The following is a 16,252-nucleotide window of genomic DNA, read 5'->3' as shown; positions in this document are numbered from 1 at the left end:
CCGGGATTTAATAGGGCAATCGGCCGCAGAAGACAATAATTCGAAGTTTCTAAGAATGCCCGGAACGTGTAGATCGAGTTCCCGCGGTAAAAAGACGAGCTCAGATTCCTCTTTAGTGCACCTTTGTATGGTGGCATTCGGGCTGTGGCCAAATCACTGGGGACACCTTTTGTGAATGTCCTGTTCAGCTGTCCTGTCATGTTAGCACAATATACTCACGGTTTATTTTTTTTTTGTCAATGAGTACGGCTCCCACATGTTTGCTGGAACATTTAGCGACATTCAGTAGGCTGTCAGTGAGTTGCAAGCGGTGTCAGTGGCGCCATGATGGTGTACCATCGCCATCATCAGACGGACGAACACAGCTTCGCCATGCTCCTGTTCCACGAGCGTGGTAGCCAGTGTGACGTTTCAGAGGCCCCTTGAAATTCTACGGGACTTTCCTTCATTCTTGAGCGGGATGCGCGTGTTGAAGCACCGCTGAAGGACAACGAAATAGCTCGCGCCTTGTGTGTGCCACTCATACCTGTGCAAGTTTATGGTCGAGCGGATGGTATTCAACCAGGCTGTGAACGTCGCATGGGCTTGGATAAAAACTAGACCTTCTGAACAACGATGTCTTTGCCAACTCACAGCGCTGCTTATCTTGCTCTCCCCAGCCTTGCCCAGATAGTGTTCGTTGTTATCTCATCGTCACCCTAAGTTATGGCATCTGTGTCAGCTTTGAAGCTACGCGGATTATTTTGTGAAAGGGACTTGGCAGTGTTGACTTTTTGCCTTGGCGTGGCGCTCGCTCGCAGCAAGTAAACAGTAAGCGCGGCGTATGCTGGTCTTTCTTTATATACGTTCATCCTTCCAGCAAAGGACGCGGGATAGTTTTATGCCGCATTACTTCTTGCTCTGAAACGGGTGAAACGCCCGTGTCCTCCTATGACCGCGCGCAGTGCCGTAACCTTCGAAGGGCGCGAAATTGTCCATCGAGCTACTCTTCCACTTCCTTCTGCCACGTCCCTCACAACGCCTCCGCAGTTGACGAAGGCCGGTCTTCTACTACCGAGGGTCACATCTCTGGCGCTGTGCATTACGACTCGGGGACAGCTTGACCGAATATGCGCAGTAGAATATCCACAAGCGCGAAGCAACGGGTTCCACGAAGGTGTGCTATATTCATAAGGTAAAAACGCAGCGATACATGTCTGAAAATGTCACTCGTGGTTAACGAGCGCAAAAAAAGACGTGGACGGCAACACTACACAAGCGCCATGAATACGTTCCAACTAGCCCAACTTCGTACATTAATGAAAAAGTCATCACTTCCGGATTGTATAGTAGGTTTTGCTGCGCATACAGCGAATGTTGCCCTCGAGGCAAGAATAGAGGAGCACCAAAACCAGAACCGCTCTGTTGATGTCGGGGCACGATGCATCCTTTCCGGCGGTCAGTAAATACAGCGGACACTGTACAGTGGCGATAGATGAAGTTGAATCGAATTGAGGAGGGGAACAACAGAATACTGTCTTGGCGAATCCCTTGGCATGCCCTTGTGTCAGGTTGCTCGCGGTTGTCCAGCCGTGTTCTGGTGCGGACCATCCTGCGCATGTACATCCCGCACCTATCTTCTCTACCTTAAACGCTCGCCGCGTGCGCAGGAAGCGGAGCTAGTCCACATGCTCAACTACATGGGGTTCCTGGCGCTGATCCGGCTGGCGCCCTACCTTCCCGACAAGCCGAGTCCGGTGGTCCAGCTACGGTCTCTCTTCTCGCAAAGCGTCATGCACCGCGTGAGGGATGACGTCACCGACGCGAGCGTACACACGCTGTGCCTGCGCTCCACCGAACGCCTGCTGCCCGGCTGCTTCGCCAAGGCGGCGCTCCTGAAGCTGCGCTACGAAGGCAAAGACCTGACGGCCCGCCAGTGGCTTTCGCAGCTCATGGCGGTCTTCGCGAAAGAGCTGCGCAGTCTGCTCTGGATGGACGATCTGTCAGCGCTGTTCGTGCGCTACCGGCTCAAGCGGCAGCCCGTCGTCCGCCTGACGGCCTTCCACGGCGAAGGTGACTGCTTGCCTCTCGCTGCGGCCAGCCATTCGGACAGCCATCCAGTCATCTTCTTCCGCGAGGTGGCCACGCTCCGACAGAAGCTCATGATCGACGGGATCGCGGATGGTAAAGCGAAGCCTCACAGGTATGCGCACCCGGGTCTCGTCGTTACTGTTGGTATTACTGTCGGGCATCGACCTTGTTTTACTGCGTTAGACTCCACCCTTTTGCGCCACAAGTGGCTCGGAGCGGATCAGAGCCCTTGCCGGGCACCCTCCGCACCCGGAAGGTGCCCTCGCCTGAGCTCCCTTCGGTAGGTGTACTTCCGAGCGCCAAGCATAAAAATGCACCTACCTCCTAGAAGCCTCCAACCACACACCCTCACTCTAAACACAAATACTCCTATATGGGAGTAAAAAGGGAGTAATACGTCCCCTAACGCACTGCATCTTATTAAAGGGAGTGGTCTAAGGACAGCTTACAGGATGATTAGTCAATCATTTAGAACCAATATGTCAAAAAAGTCGAAATAGCGCGGATGTCGATATAGTGAGTGGACAGGAAAACAGCCGTGGACGGCGAAGTAGTGAAAAAATAGGCAAAGAAGTGAAAATAAAGTTTGAAATGGATTGAAATGGGTTTGATGAGTGATAATTATTCGAACAAAAGTTTGATTGACATTGATTAGGATCGTCTGTGCCAGCATGCTCATGGTGACGAGTGCCGAGGAAGCGTCAATGCTTTCGCATTCTTCCAATACGGGTAGCCGCAGCGGTCTCTAACGTTATTTTTTTTCAGAGTGCGGTTCCGGCGTCGTCCACCTAGTGTGTGGAACTTACTGTGCCTTTCCTTTCCTCAGAAAACATTTGCGTCCCCGCTTCGGCCGCAGGTACCCCGAGACGTCCGAGCTGCACCCGTACGCGGTGTACGACGCGTCGCACCGTGTGGTGCGCGTGCCGTCGGTGCTGTTCAACTACTCGGTGTCCATGAGCGGCTCGGCGTTCGCGCTCCAGCTGTCGCGACTCGGGGCTCGCTTCTACCGGGCGGTGGTGCGCGTGCTTTTCGATGACCCGTACGAGCTCGAAGCGCCCCTGCGCAACATCAGCGAGGGCGGTGCCAATGCATCCATGAGCAGCGTCGTCAACGATCTGAAAACGTGCATCATGGAAGACGCCCAATCGGCGTACTCCGAAAATTTACCATTTCCAGACGCCGAATACGTCAAGAATGATCTGCTGTACCAAGCCATGGCCTTGGATTTCGCATACAGGTAAACATCAACGTCATTTTGTTGACGTAGGCCTGTGAGGTGGCGCTTGTGTCGCTGAATAGGGATGAATAAATGATGTCTTGAACGGTGAAGCCGCAAAAGTAGTGGAAATTTAGCGGAGGGAGTTGACGATTTAAAGGCGATAGCACAGCAAGTCCAGGACGTGGTGTGCACAGTGCCGGAAGTGCAAGGATGGAACGAAGAAATTGCCGACGACGTTGTGGCTGTTAATCGGGAGATAAGGAAGTTAGGCCAGGAGAAAGGCTTTGAAGTGGCAGACATAAACAGGGAAGTGCATAGAGCAGGCTTTGGCGGAGGCTTTACACGAGATGGCATCCACTTTAATGGAAGGCTAGGAGCCGAGATCGGGTGGCGCCTGGCAGGCTGGGCAGTACCTTTAGGGGGTCCACTGCGGCTCAGGGCATAGGGGTAGGTAGAAGCAAAGTAGAAAGTGTAGCAATGGAGGCTGACGCCAATAAAATGGCCACTAGGAGGTCCAGGAAGAAAACTACAAAAAAGAAATTTAACACCAGGACCAGGTACATAAACATGTAAGGCGGTAGAAAGAGAGCGGAGTGGTTAGAGCTAGAACAGCAGTTGAATGACGAAGTAGTTGTATACGCGCTGTGCGAGACACATCTCAGGGATCTAGAAGACCCACCATTTATTGATGGCTACGTCTGGGGAGGGAGCAACAGAACACGGAGAGGAAGGGAGGAGGAGTAGGTATGCTGATACATCAAGGAACAAATTGGCAAAAAATAAAGTCAACTTGCAAAGAACATGTCTGGGTATCGGGTACAGTTGCCGGTAAAAGGACACGGCTAGGAGTAGTTTATTTAGGGAAAGGGGACAAATGCAGGCAAGAGAACACGGATCTAGTTAAGTGTCTCAATGACGATATAAAGCAGTTTGGAGAAGGCGCCGATATTATTCTGTTGGGGGACATGAATAGCCACATTGAGGATCTGTACGGATGCACTGATTGTAACGGGAAGTTGATGCTAGACTTCTGTGAGCGACACAACCTAGTTATTGTAAATAGAGAAACAAAGTGTGAGGGACAAATCACGTGGGAATCCTGAAACAGGCAAACGACCATTGACTACCGTTTAATGTCGCAGGGGGTGTATAGCAAGTTCGCAATAATGGAAATAGACGAAGAGGGGAAGTACAGCCTCGGTAGTGATTATAAGCATATTAATCTACAGTTGGGAGTCCTGCTCAAAAGAGAAATGAAGGGAGTCATAAAGAGTACGCAAAATTAAATGACGAACAAATAGCGCAAATAGCGGCCTACATAGAGGAAGCAATAGAGAGACATCCCATGGAAAAGTGGGATTATAATAAGTTAGAACTACTCATTAGTACAAAAATAAAACAACGGGGTAAACCGCTGGAGAGGAAAGAGGAAGCCACGAAGTTGGTGGAATAAGGAAATTAAGGAGGCCATCGAACAACGACGGTTGGCATCACGGGAACACAGAGAAGCAAAGAGGGCGCAGTTATCTGAAGAGGAAATAGGCCGAAAATGGGTATCTTATCGACAAAAGAAACAACAAGTGCAGGTAATCGTCCAGGCTAAAATAAAGCAGTCCTCTGATCGCTGTCTGGCTGAAGTTCGCGATGCAACTGAAGGGGGGCCAAGAAAATTCTGGAACCATATAAGCTGGCTGGGCAAAGCGAATCAGCTCTGACATATCGCTGACTCGCTGTGACAAATTTCATCCTCCACTTTTAATAACGACTTCAGTGTCTGTCCCACCTTCTGGTAATTGAAAGCGTGCGGAGAATCGCCCCCTCCTCCCCCCTTTCGCCTATGCACTTGGTGACTATGTTGGTCTCTTCGGTTTTTTCTCTTCTGTCGACTGGTTCGTTTTAAACGAAATCAGTGATGTTGACGAACAGTCAGTCGCTTCACTGAAATAGTTCTGAATGGTGTACGCCAGTACATACCTCTGCACACTCCTACTCGCAGCTAGTTTCCGTCCTGGTTTTCCAAGGAACTTAGAACAGCGCTAAAACTTAAGGAGCGGGTCCACCATAAAGCGAATCACCCTGGGCTTGATACATGGGAAGTTGAATTTCGCCGCTTGCGTCCCCTTTGCAAACGCCTGTACAAGCGGGATCATGAGTCCTATCTTGAATCTTTAGAGAATAGTGCCTCTAATCGTCCTGCTGAGTTCTGGCGATACGTTCGCAAGCGTTCGAATAAATCTCATAGGCGTATTCACTTAGTTGACTCTCACGGGAATGAAATTCGGAATGTCGATATTCCTTCCAGCTGGCGCCCCTAATTCCGTTCTTTGTGACGAGATGTTGATATGTGAGAGTCTTAAGTGTCCCCTGGACCTGATGGAATTCCAGCCGCCATAATAAAAGCCTTCAATAGTATCTTCGTCCCTATTTTAACCACGATATTTAATAACAGTTTTAAAAATTCTGCCTTTCCCCGCGTGTGGAAAACGACGCGTGTTTTCCCTGTCTTCAAATCGGGAAACAAATCTGATGTTTCGAACTACCGCCCCATTTCCCTTCTTTGTGCAACCTCTAAGCTTTTTGAATTAGCTTTGCACAAAGTACTTTGCTTCCGCCTCAAACATGTCGTCATACCTAATCAGCATGGTTTCATAAAGGGCGATCTACTACAACTAACCTTGTGACTTTTATCCTTCAGAGGGGTCAGACCTCATTTGTTTACACTGCAACCAGCGAAGTTCCTCAGGACTCTGTATTAGGCCCGCTTCTGTTCTCTGTTTTTATTAATGACGTTTCCTCCGTGGTCAAAAACTCCTCGTTTCTCCTTTATGCGGATGATATAAAAATGTTCAAGGTAATACATAGTTTTCAAGATTGCTTGTCATTGCAGTCGGACATATCCGCCTTCTCTAATTGGTGCTTTGAAGAATGGGCTCACTCTCAATTCATCTAAAACCAAGGTTGTCTCATTTACGCGTAAAACGCACAGTCTTCTCTACTCTTATTCTGTGAATGGTAGGCCGCTGCCCAGGGTTGATGAAATTAATGACCTCGGCGTACTTTTCGACCGCAGCCTCAGCTTCTCCTCTCATACAAAACGCATTGCTCTACGGGCTATGCGTACACTCGGCTTCATCTGCAGGCTTTCGAGAGAGTTTCGATCCCCACTTCCTTTCTTAAAGGTCTACCTCTCCATATGCTTGCCGCTTTTGGAATATGCGTCTGTTGTTTGGAGCGGCAGTTGCCAGTCGAACTGTGACAAAATTGACAGAGTTAAGATAAAGTTTTTACGCATATTTCAACATCGGTTTTCTTGCAAAACTTCCAGCTCTCGCTCCAGACGGAGTAACTCACCGCAGCTTCCTTCTCTTAGCTGCCGTCGTGTGAGGGCAGATATAATTTTCTTGTATAAACTTCTTCGTGGTCACATTCTATGCCCTCGGCTCCTAGTGCGCATCCTTTTGCGCTTACCGCGAAAGAACATGAGGGAATTCAGGCCATTCCAGGTATCTGCGTTCATACGCTTCCTCTCCCTTCTGGACAGAATGCAAAAGTTGTTTAATTCTCTGTCCTCACGTTGATATATTCGAAAACTCTCTCCCTTCGTTTATATTAGATGTCCGTGACGTTTCACTTTAAGCACTCCTTTTCTCATAACTTCCCCTTTCAAGAATTTTGTCTTTACTTCACTTGTGCATTTCCGCCTGTATTATTTTGGTTTTTTTCTCCTTAATTGTTTCATCACTTCTACTTGTTTTCACTAATATTATTTATTTAAAACTGTGTACTCATGTTTGATTGTCTGTAACGCGTTCACTAATTACATTTCTTATTGTGTATGATTGCATTTCTAGCTTGTATTTTAGACATTTCATATTCGTTCCGATTAGGATTGGTTTATTCTTGATTGTATTTTACTGTATGCTGTACTTTGCTGTGAAAGGTCGTTCTTGTGTTCATTCCCTTTGTTTATCGTTTCTGTTAGTTATTTATACGTGTGCTGCCTGTTATAGCTGTTTTCATTTCCCGCAGTTCTCGCTGTTTTCTTGTTTTCGCTCTTTATGCTTTATGCTCGCTGTCACGACTAGTTGATATGTTTTTTTTTTTCTATCGCCTTGACTGCTGCATTACCTCACTTGATTGTCTTCTCATTTTGGGAAATGAATTTACATTTTCGTGCGTGTGTATGGTGTACCAGCACCAAGACCCTTGGGTTGTTCCTGGCACCGAAAATAAAGATTGAGTTTTATTATTTTATTATTGTTATCACCATCATCATCTATGAAGTCTCCCATTTGTTAACCGCTGGCGAGTGCTTTTGAGAACAACTTGCAAAGAGATGCAACGTCATTCCGAAATTAATATTAAAGCTTCGCGACAGTTGTCATGCGGGACATGGAGAGTTTCTTTGAGTGAGTCGCCCAAGCTTCTCATGTATTCAGACATGCTATCACATACGGTAGATTTGCTCGCAAATGCGGTCATCGTTTAAACATCCCAGACAGCTCTAAATGCAAGGCATTTCTCAAGCGGCACGGTAAGCGAACAGAGCCGTGCACCGCAGCAGGCGACAGCGCCGACGATTCCGCGATCGCCTCCGGCATTCGCGAGCGTTCCGTACATTTGTAAGCAAGATGTTGATCTATAGGGTGGGAATACACCCCCTTTGCGGCGGCCAACATCTCAAGAGCACTCATTTAGTGCTGGACGCGCAGCTTGCGGGGTTGAACACAGGCCAAGCTATGCATCACAGGTAATCGGTCCAATATGGGAAATATATTGGCAATGGCTGGTTCTATAAATGAGCAATGTAAGACAATCTTTTCCAATATTGGGAAAATTACATGCGCTGCTGTGCTGCTGCCAATATATTAAAATATACTGGCAAAGGCTGTCCAATAAAGGACCAGCGTGAATCCATCCTTTCCCAATATTGGGCCAATCACCTTTGCTGCTTGGGATCTGGTTGACACTAACAGAACGCCATGCCTATAGGCACGCGGTTTGCGCAATGATCATTGTTCAGTCGTCTCCAGTTCTAGCCGTTTTAATACAGAGAAGCAATAATAATTGGTTTTTTTGGGGAAAGGAAAATGGCGCAGTATCTGTCTCATATCGTTGGACACCTGAACCGCGCCGTAAGGGAAGGGATAAAGGAGGGAGTGAGAGAAGAAAGGAAGAGAGAGGTACCGTAGTGGAGGGCTCCGGAATAATTTCGACCACCTGGGGATCTTTAACGTGCACTGGCATCGCACAGCACACGGGCGCCTTAGCGTTTTTCCTCCATAAAAACGCAGCCGCCGCGGTCGGGTTCGAACCCCGGAACTCCGGAACAGTAGCCGAGAGCCCTAACCACTGCGCCACCGCGGCGGGGAATACAGAGAAGCAAGAACTTAAAATCGACGCACTTTTTTAAGATCCATCAGAGTGGGCTTGAATGAGCGTCCAAGGCTGTACAACATGTCGCCAATCGTGCCGCCCGCTTCACCAGGAAACGGCGCTAAAGCGAAGTTCCGACGTCCTACGTCGGAACGTCATATGTCGGATTTTCCTACGTATGACGCTTGTGGCAACGTCACCCAGGGCGTTCCGGGAGCTGCTGCATGTCCGGCGCATCTGGAACATGGACATCCGCTACGATGGGCTCGGGGACCTGTCGGCCGACCAACTCTTCTTTGTGTACTTCGCGCTGGACCACTGCGAGGCCATGGACGAGGTGCACGAGAAAGCACGCGGATACTTGTTGAGTCCCTCCCACGTGGTGAACCTCGCGGTCCGAAACGTTCCAGCGTTCGCCGACACCTTCAACTGCAGTGAAGGCTCCCTGGTTTACAATGATGCCGCGCCCGTATGCAGGTACGAGCTCTCAACGCACTTCGTCACTTGGCCGCCAGGGTGGCGCTTTTTGTAGCAGGTTGCATAGTGTATAGTGAAGAGGCATAACGTAGAGCTATATCGATAATGGATAAGTCAGATCAGGAAGGAAGCGTTCTATGGTAACTCAAATGGCAATGCCCTACACTCCGCAGCGCAAATGTTTTGCGTGCTGCCTGTCAGGCGTTGCCAGTCGGGCCCACTGAGACTTTGGCAAGCCTGCTTTGTAAATGTGACATGTTCTGTACAAGAAAATTATTATTATTATTATTATTATTATTATTATTATTATTATTATTATTATTATTATTATTATTATTATTAATTTTATTATTATTATTATTACCACCGTCATCATCATCTATGAAGACACCCGTTAGTTAACGCGCAGCTACAAAGAGAAATTTGACGAATATGATGACACATGTGCTGTGTGTGGTATATCTATAGAAACAATTCAACACCTCGCACTCAAATGTAATGGTATCCACCCCGATGTCGATTCAGGCACAGTCACTCTTCCTGAGGCCCTATAGGCTTAGAGATAACAATGGTCATGTAAATAAATCCGCGGTGGAAGTTAGCAAATAGCGATTGGAAGATTGGTGGCTCATAAGCAGAGATGGTCACATAAGGTTAGAAGTGTAGGAAAACGTGTTTAAAGAAAATTTCGATTTTTAATAACAATTTACAACACAGTTAAACAAAAATAAGCACGAAAAATCCGAGCATGGTGGCAACTGCAACCACCCCGTTTCAAAGGGGGTGCTCCTAGCTACCATCCATCCATCCATCCATCCATCCATCCATCCATCCATCCATCCATCCATCCATCCATCCATCCATCCATCCATCCATCCATCCATCCGTCCGTCCGTCCGTCGGTCCGTCCGTCCGTCCGTCCGTCCATGCGAGAGTGACTAATCCGATTAATCGGTAATTCATAGCCGAATCTGGAAGGATGTAAAAGCGCAAAAAAGACAGACATTGAAGAGAGAGACACCATCGTGCGGCGGTGTCTGTCTCTTCACGTACTAAAGCGCCTAAACTATTTGGTTCCGTAATGGGCACCATTATTTTCGCAAAAGTACAGCACTAGATTCCTTCCTTCGCTTCTTTGCTGGTAGTGAAACTATACCCCGAAGCTTTAAATGTAGCGACAAAACCGGCCGCTACTAGAGGCGCCACCGTCGATCAGTGGGCACCAATCCGCGGCTCACATCTTGCAGGCGGTCAGCAACTGATCTCACGAGAGAATATTCGCTGACGTGTTGATTGAAGAGAGACCTCACAGATGTGATCCATGGTGAGTGTATAGCGCAAAACAGGACAGGGGACAACGAAAAAGGCACACAGCACAGGCGCTGTTGTGTGCGTTTTTCTTTGTCCCCTGTCCCGTTTTGTGCTACACTCACATACCATGGATCACCGTTACCGACTCGCCCAGGTTTCTACACTTGCGTACCTCACAAAGGCAACGTTAGCCAAGGGAGGGAAAGATAAGGAAAAAAAAAACGCCGATGAAGCTGCATTTTCACTTACTTTCTTAGCTAACCTTCCCTGTACGCCATCGTGGCAGCATTTCCTCTACGGCCCCTCTTTTCTCGTTCTTCTTTCGCTCCTCTCGCATTCATCCCTTCCCTCATGGCGCGTTTGGTTTGTCCACCGGGAAGTGAGATAGTTACTGCGCCTTTCGTGTTTTCTCGATATGCGATGTATTAGTACCCGCCGCGTTAACTCAGTGGTTACTGCGCTCGGCTACTGATCCGGACTTCCCGGGTTCGAACCCGACCGTTGCGGCTGCGTTTTCATGGAGGCGAAATGCAAATGTGCCCGTGTGCTGTGCGATGTCAGTGCACGTTAAAGATGCCCAGGTGGTCGAAATTATTCCGGAGACCTCCACTACGGCACCTCTTCCTTCCTTCTTTCATTCCCTCCTTTATCCCTTCCCTTACGGCGCGGTTCGGGTGTCCGCCGAGATGTGAGATAGATACTGCGCCATTTCCTTTACCAAAAAAGCAATTTTCATTTCATTTCCCCTCTTTCTCTTCCTTCGCTGCAGCATTCCTCCATTCCCTCACGGCGCGTTTGATTTGTCCACCGAGAAGTGAGATAGTTACTGCGTCTTTCATGTTTTCTCGATATGCGGTGCATTAGTGGTGCACAAGGCACACACTCTCCCCCCCCCCCCCCTCCCCTCTATACATTTTAGAGCGCAGCTCTGTGGCGCCCGTTCCTGAGTTTCGCGGCGTCGCCGTTGCCCCTCGTGACGAGCTCCGCAGCCGGGGCAGCGGCCTGTTCTAGCTGCGCGCGCTCCTGGCGCTGTTTCTCCCGAACGCCCAAGGCGAAACGCACAGCCGCCACCATTCGCCACAAAATAACAAGTTGTCTGTAATTCTACACACGTCTTATTCGAATTCTTTACCCCAATCTATCGAAAAGCTGAAACAGCTGATGAGCTGAAAACTAAACATTTTGACAGATTTACCTGTCTGGTTGGGTTTGAAGACTTGTAATAAACTGCACATCTCCAACCAAAAATGTTAACTTTAACCCAACGTTTCGAAGCCGAATCAGCTCCTTCATCAGGGGTGACTGAGGGCAGTGGCTAGCGTCATTTAAATATGGAGGGGGGGGGGGGGGGGGGGCTGAAGGAAACCTGCCCCCAGTATATGCCCAGGGACTTCGCTCTTCAACGCAAGGAAAAAAAGTCGCCATTCAGCACCTCCCTGCAGTGCGCCAGCGTGACTAACAGCCTAAAACCCCTCCCCCTCCCCCGCGCCTTTCGCGACACAGCTGTCATTCTTTTCACCCCCCCCCTCCCCTCCATACTTAAAAGACGCTAGCTACTGCCCTCAGTCACCCCTGATGAAGGAGCCGAGTCGGCGTCGAAACGTTGGGTTAAAGTTAACATTTTTGGTTGGAGATGTGCAGTTTATTATAAGCTGATGAGCTGCACTCAAATTTCGCACTAGGAAGTAGCGTAATCGTCGGCGATTTTTCTCCTTTTTTTTTGTCGTCGAACACTCACTGTGTTCGGGATGCTCACGCAGGATTTTCGCTTTCGGCTCCAAGAGGCGGCGCAGTGGTTCCGACTCTCGCCACCGGCGCAGGAAGGTGGAGCACAAAGGCTTGGCCTCCATGCTGGACCCTCAGCTCGAGCTCGGATAACATAATGTGGTAGCGGGCGCACCGACTACACCTCGTGTGAACCGCTGTGGACGATGCTACGTCACGCGCGCCCACGTCCGATGACGTGCGCCTAATGGCAGCGTTCTGTGATGTTTCTTTTTATTTTTTTCTCTCGGCGCACTACCCTGTGCAGGCATGACAGAGGAAAAAACTGGAAATTTAATTATCGTGCAATGCCGCCCGGAGCGCCGACATGTGCGCGTTAGGAAGAAAAAACGTGCAGATTTTCAATGTTAGCACTGCCAGCGTGAACCGGGCGTTGGACGAGTTGTCGTTAGTTTTTATTTGTTGCGTATAACTGATTCAGTGCTGCGTTTCGCGCTGAAGAAATCACGCGTATTAAAGTGCTGGAGCTATTTGGCTCCGCAATGGGCAGCAATATTTTCAGCATAAGTACAGTACTAGGCTATAATTGAGTAATCGTGTATTAAAACACTATCAACTTTATGTATAAAGTACTTGTGTACCAAGTGCATGCCGATATTCTCTTGTGCCAACAGCGGAACACTAACTTTCAATGGCGCGTATGTATCTACCCTTTAGAGTATAATCTGCTAATCTTGATGCCCGGATTTCCTCATGCGTGCATGCAGATATCACCAAAAATAACTTCCTAAAGGATGAAATAGCGCACTTGTCAAGTGTGCACATTGCTACCCATATGAGGCTTTTTCGAACTACGGGAGGTCACAACATGGAAGCGAGGAATTTCGTTTGCGGTACGTCGTGGGGTGCGATAAAGCGAGTGATTACTTTCTGGCTTACAGCGCAGTTTTAATGTGCTGTATGAAAAAAGGGATGTTAGCAATGCGCACACGTCCCACCAGAACTTATTAGGTATAAATGTGCTTAGACGAAATGTTGCCTATAACTCGGCTGTGGCGAATTATTGAAAAAAATGAGTGTCCATGGCCACTCGATGGAGAAGGGGGTTATGAATTGGGATTCTGCGAAATTTCTTTATTACTTTAGTTGCTCCAAGCCTTCTTGAATGAATAAAACACTATTACCCATTGAGTGGCACTGTACAGGGAGTTTGAATCTGCTATTAATGCCATTAATGATCTCGGTAATAATTTTCTTAACTAGTAACTGTTCTCACAATCTTTACATGAGCTACAACTTTCATGCTGATAAGCAAGGAATACAACTATTAAGGGCGATTGTTGAATCAGTTTGCACAACTATTCGCACAAGTCTCAACTATAAAGTGCGATTAGCCATTCCCCCCCCCCCCCCCCCCCCCATGTATGTTTATTGCAGGTGCCAAAGACAGAGGCAAGATAATTTTTAATCACTGTTTTATCTTGGAAACTAGGCCAGAGGGACTTCGGTCAACTCGACAACTGCATCAGATGAGAACAATATTACTACTACATGCCTGCGAAGATTGGCGTGTTCGGACCAGGTGCACAATGGTAGATGGCGCAACCACCCTGATGTTCCGATATGGAATCTCCCATTTTTTCGCCGCGGTGCCACTGTGGTTAAGGTGTTCGGTTGCTGACCTGAAATACGCGATGCCAGTGCCCGTTAAAAAAACCCCAGCTTGTCGAAATCATCGGGCCCCCTCCACAACGGCGTCCCTAATGGCATGAATCGCACTGGGACGTTTTAACTAGTTCAGAGGGTTTAAATTTGTAATATTTGTTAAAAAGTTTCCTTCACGTGTTTTCAGGTATTTTTAGCTGCCGAAATTTTTACTCTTTTTTTGAAATCCTTGGATTATCAAAGCTGGTGCAGAGAAAAAGTCCCAGAAACAGGGGAATTTTTACGGCATACATCATCACAGCATGGCGTGCTATCTAGAAAGCGTGTCAAGTCTTCCACCGACCTATGGCGTGGTGCAAATAAATGAGGCATAGGTACCGATGCTGGTTTTTATGGAGTATTCCATCTTAACGCAGGTGGTACGAAAAGTATGATGGGCAAATGGGTGCATTGGCCCTGAAAACCCCAGGCGGTCGTTCCAGAGCCAACCAGCAGCGCGCGCTCAGTGATAGCACTTCCGCTAGCGCGTCGGAAAGCGTTCGGAAAGCGAAAAAATCTAGTTTGCTTCCATTTACATATTGGGCAATGCAGCTGTATGCAACACATGTCGTAGGCATTGCCAAATGCGTCGCACTGAACGCCCGACGGCTGCAGCAACGCACACCGCGTAGGAAGCCGGTTTACACTTCCACGGCCGGTCTCGAGTGGCGCGCGACCCTTCCAATATGTTTCGCGACACCGCCGCCAGGGGATGGGCGCATGCGCAGTCGCGTCGTGAAAAAGGCGGAATGGGAAAAGATCCATCCCGGCGACGCAAGGAGTGGTGCACATCACGGGGCCGTAAGGCTTAAGACGACTGACGTGAACTTTTTCACGGCCACGACAATCGAAATCAGAGAAGGGCAACGGTTCAACGACGTAGTTCATCCACGATGTTCGAGAGACCACGGTAGGGTCCGTGATATTTGGCGAGGAATTTGGACGACGGCCAGCTGCGGCAGAACAGAACAGATTCTAAGTCCTGCATGTATATATATATATATATATATATATATATATATATATATATATATATATATATATATATATATATATATATGTGTGTATGTGTGTGTGTATATATATGTAATAACGTGACAGTCTGTTGGCCTTGTCAATTAGGGGTGGGAGCCTCGTCAAGCTACTGAGTTTGTGGCTTTTTGCTCCTACCCTAGCATTTTTTTCTGTTCTTCAGGACAAAAAATGCTGAATAAAGTTGATTGATTGATTGATTGATTTGACCAGCATCGCGGCACTCTTTCTGTCGATTCTGATAATCGGACGCGGGAGAACGGGCGAAGTGGCGGCATTCCTCGGTGCACTTTGCAATTTCGGATGCAGGAGCGCAGTCTGATGCATCAGGATGGTAGGGGAGAATTTCTTTATCAAGGATACTTTAGGTTCGTGTCCGTTAAGAAAGAACAGAATATTCGGTGATGGACTGGACGGCCGTATTACAGGCGTACGTGGCGAATGGAAGTTATGTCCGAGTTATACCCCTGTCACACGAACACTGTAAAGGTACTTTGTACTAATGCTCCATTACTCTTAAGGACGAACGCGCGCTGCCACAAGGACGCGCCAAAGGACACCTAGCTCAAAGGAGCTTCGAAACAAGGCAGCTCGAGTTCGTCCTTTGAGGCTTCAAGGGAGTACTCTCTCTCCCAGCGAGTTAACAGCATAAATAAATTGAGAAAAGAAACGTTCAATTTTCATTTTATAAATTCACTTCATAAGATTAGTGGTGTTTTAAAATATAAGATCATTTGTTTTGTGGCAGTCTCACCACGCCATACTCTCGTTCCAGATATACGAGCGTCACGGTAGCCACGGTAAATATGCCGCCATGTCGGTCATGTTTGTTGTTTGTTGCTTTAACATAATACGGATATAAAACTAATTTACCAAAAAATGTGACATTTCTGCATTTACATGTGCAGTGAGGTTTGCAATTTTAATAACGCTTTTCGCCGATGAGGGCGCTAAAAACTTCTTGCGGAGGTCGTTCCGCGACCGTGTAGCACGGACGAACTCCCTCGAAGTAGTGCTCCTTTGGGAGCGTAAAGGAGCATTAGTTCAAAGTGCCTTTAGAGTGCCCGTGTGACAGGGGTATTAGAATGGTTCGGAGCACCCGGTTGAACTGTTCGACGAACGCTTTGGTCGGAGGATGGTGCGGTGTGCAGGTGCTGTGAAAAATGCGGCATTTTTCAAGGAAGACCTCGACAATCTCTAATAGAAACACGTGGGCGCGGTCGCTCAGGTGCGCACGAGAATCGCCGTGGCGAAGAATGAAGCCACATCTCTGGTTGTAGCCGTCTGAAGAGCCGCCTAGCATAGCGCTTTATATTGCAAATGGCGAGGGTAACCCAA

This window comes from Amblyomma americanum, chromosome 2 (assembly GCF_052857255.1).
Source record: "Amblyomma americanum isolate KBUSLIRL-KWMA chromosome 2, ASM5285725v1, whole genome shotgun sequence".
Lineage (NCBI taxonomy): Eukaryota > Metazoa > Arthropoda > Arachnida > Ixodida > Ixodidae > Amblyomma > Amblyomma americanum.
Note: the sequence above shows the minus strand (reverse complement) of the source record.